The sequence below is a fragment of the Hordeum vulgare genome, chromosome 7H (assembly GCF_904849725.1).
Source record: "Hordeum vulgare subsp. vulgare chromosome 7H, MorexV3_pseudomolecules_assembly, whole genome shotgun sequence".
Taxonomy (NCBI): domain Eukaryota; kingdom Viridiplantae; phylum Streptophyta; class Magnoliopsida; order Poales; family Poaceae; genus Hordeum; species Hordeum vulgare.
The window spans coordinates 44,803,916-44,807,838 of NC_058524.1; positions in this window are offsets into that span (position 1 = coordinate 44,803,916).

Consider the following 3,923-nt stretch of genomic DNA (forward strand, 5'->3'; position numbering starts at 1 on the left):
TTGAGAACCAAGGTATCAATCCAGTAGGAGTATCAAGATGAGGCACCAATGCACCTGCGCAAAAACAAACAAACTTGCACCCAACGCGATAAAGGGGTTGTCAATCCCTTTACGATTACTTGCAAGGTGATATCTGATAGTGATAAAAGGTACATATAAATAAAAGTTCAACAAGGTATTTTTGGTATTTTTGTATGTAGATCTGAATATATAATGTGTAAAATAGACCTGGGGGCCATAGTGTTCAATAGAGGCTTCTCTCATGATAGCAAGTATTACGGCAGGTGAACAAATTACTGTTGAGCAATTGATAGAATCGCGTAAAGTCATGACGATATCGAAGGCAATTTATTAAGTTCATAACAAACAGAGTAACGCCTTAAGCAAGATGACATGATGTAGAGAGATAAATTCATGCAATATGATATAAACCCCATCTTTTTACCCTTGATGGAAACAACACGATGCGTGCCTCGTTACCCCTTCTATCACTAGGTTAGGACACCGCACGGTATGAACCCAAAATCAAGCACTTCTCCCATTGCAAGAATTATAGATCAAGTTGGCCAAACGAAACCCATAACTCGAAGAGAATTACAAGGATACGAAATCATGCATATAAGAAATTAGAGGAGACTCAAATATTATTCATAGATAATCTGATCATAAATCCACAATTCATCGGATCTCGACAAACACACCGCAAAAGAAAGTTATGTACATCGGATAGATCTCCATGAAGATCATGGAGAACTTTTGTAATGAAGATCCAAGAGAGAGAAGAAGTCATCTAGCTACTAGCTATGGACCCGAAGGTCTGTGGTGAACTACCCACGCATCATCGGAGAGGCAATGGTGTTGACGAAGAAGCCCTCCGTGTCCGAATCCCCCTCCGGCAGGGCACCAGAACGGTCCCTAGATGGGATCTCGCGGAGACAGAAGCTTGCGGCGGCGGAAAACTATTTTCGTGGCGCTCTGTGTTGTTTTCGGGATTTTAGGGAATTTATAGGCGAAAGAAGTAGGGCAAAGGAGCCAAGGGGGCCCACGAGCCTGCTAGGCGCCCCCTGGGGCGCGCCTAGGGGGCTCGTGACCTCCCATGAGACTCCCTGCCTTGGTTCTCAAGTCTTCTGGGTATCTTCTGTTATGGAAAAAAATCATCCCGCGGGTTTTATTCCGTTTGGACTCCGTTTAATATTCTTTTCTGAAAAAGGTCAAAAACACGAAAAAAACAGAAACTAGCACTAGGCACTGAGTTAATAGGTTAGTCCCAAAAATTATATAAAAAGGCATATAAATGCATATAAGACATCCCAAGTTGATAATATAATAGCATGGAACAATAAAAAATTATAGATACGTTGGAGACGTATCAAGCATCCCCAAGCTTAACTCCTGCTCGTCCTCGAGTAGGGAAGTGATAAAGACATAATTTTTGATCTGGAATGCTACCTAACATATTTGTTCTTTGTAACTTCTTTATTGTGGCATGAATATTCAGATCCGTAAGATTCAAAACAATAGTTTAATATTGACATGAAAACAATAATACTTCAAGCATACTAGCAAAGTAATCATGAACTTTTGAGATAACGAGGCCAAAGAAAGTTATCCCTACAAAATCATATAGTCTGGCTATGCTCCATCATCCCCACACAAAGAATTTAAATCATGCACAACCCCGGTATTGGCCAAGTAATTGTTTTCGCACTCTTACTTTCTCAAATTTTTCAACTCTCACGCAATACATGAGTGTGAGCCATGGATATAGCACTATAGGTGGAATAGAGTGTGGTGGAGGTTGTGAGGCAAAAAGGAGGAGATGGTCACGTCGACTCGGCGTATCATTGGGCTATGGAGATGCCCATCAATATGTATCAATGTGAATGAGTAGGGATTGCCATGCAACGGATGCACAAGAGCTAAAAGTGTATGAATGCTCAAAAAGAAAACTAGTGGGTGCGCACCCAACTTGCTTGCTCATGAAGACCTAGGGCAATTTTAAGGAAGCCCATCATTGGAATATACAAGCCAAGTTATATAATGAAAATTCCCACTAGTATATGAAAGTGACAAAACAAAAGACTCTCTATCATGAAGAACACGGTGCTACTTTGAAGAAAAAGTGTGGAAAGAGATAGTAGCATTGTCCCTTCTCTCTTTTTCTCTCATCATTTTTTTTTGTTTGGGCTCTTTGGCCTCTTTTTTTATTTCATTTTTTCTCTCTTTTTTTTGATGGGCATATTTGCTCACATTGGACAATGCTCTAATAATGATGATCATTGATGACCCACAAGTATAGGGGATCAATCGTAGTCCTTTCGATAAGTAAGAGTGTCGAACTCAACGAGGAGCAGAAGGATCTGATAAGTGGTTTTCAGCAAGGAAATACTTGCAAGCACTGAAATTATCGGTAACAAGTGATTGTGTGGTGAGATGATTCGTAGCAAGCAACAAGTAACAAAGTAGCAACGGTGCAGCAAAGTGGCCCAATCCCTTTTGTAGAAAGGGACAAGCCTGGACAAAGTCTTATAGGAGGAAAAACGCTCCCGAGGACACACGGGAATTTCTGTCATGCTAGTTTCATCATGTTCATATGATTCGCGTTCGTTACTTTGGTAGTTTGATATGCGGGTGGACCGGCGCTTGGGTACTGCCCTTACTTGTACAAGCATCCCACTTATGATTAACCCCTCTCGCAAGCATCCGCCAATACAAAAGAAGAATTAAGACAAAGTCTAACCATAGCATTAAACTAGTGGATCCAAATCAGCCCCTTACGAAGCAACACATAAACTAGGGTTTAAGCTTCTGTCACTCTAGCAACCCGTCATCTACTTACTACTTCCCAATGCCTTCCTCTAGGCCCAAATAATGGTGAAGTGTTATGTAGTCGACGTTCACATAAAGCCACTAGAGGAAAAACAACATACAACACATCAAAATATCGAACGAATACCAAATTCACATGACTACTATTAGCATGACTTATCCCATGTCCTCAGGAACAAAAGTAACTACTCACAAAGCATAATCATATTCATGACCAGAGAGGTAATGAGTAGCATCAAGGATCTGAACATAAACTCTTCCACTAAATAATCCAACTAGCATCAACTACAAAGAGTAGTCAACACTACTAGCAACCTTACAAGCAACAATCGGAGTCGCGAGACGGATATTGGTTACAAGAGATGAACTAGGGTTTGGAGATGAGATGGTGTTGATGAAGATGTTGATGGTGACAAGTCCCCTCTGATGAGAGTAGTGTTCGTGATGACGATGGCGACGATTTCCCCCTCCGGGAGGGAAGTTTCCCCGGTAGGATCTTCCTGCCGGAGCTCTAGATTGGTTATGCTCAAGTTCCGCCTCGTGGCGGCGGCGAATCCACGAAAAAGCTCCTCCTTGATTTTTTTCTGGACGAAACCCTTCATATAGCAGAAGAGGGGGGCGAGTGGGCCAGCAGGCTGCCCACAAGCCCTCATGCCGCTGCTTGGGGGGTGGCCGCGCCGTCCATGCTTGTGGCCACCTGCACGCGCCCCTCTGGCACTTCTTCGACCCAATATTTTTTATAAATCCGGAAAAAAATCTTTGTTGATTTTTATGGCGTTAGGAGTTGCGCAGAATAGGTATCTCAACTTTGCTCCACTTTCAGGCCAGAATTCCATTTGCCGGCATTCTCCCTCTTCATGTAAACCTTGCAAAATAAGAGAGAAAAGGCATAATAATTGTACCGTGAAGTGAAATAACAGCCCAAGAAGCGATAAGTATCAACCTGAAAACATGATGCAAAATGAACGTATCAACTCCCCCAAGCTTAGACCTCGCTTGTCCTCAAGCGAAAGCCTATCTCAATAAATTTGTCCACATGTTTAGGGAGAGAGGTGTCGACAAAACAAGATACGAACATGCATGCATCATGATCA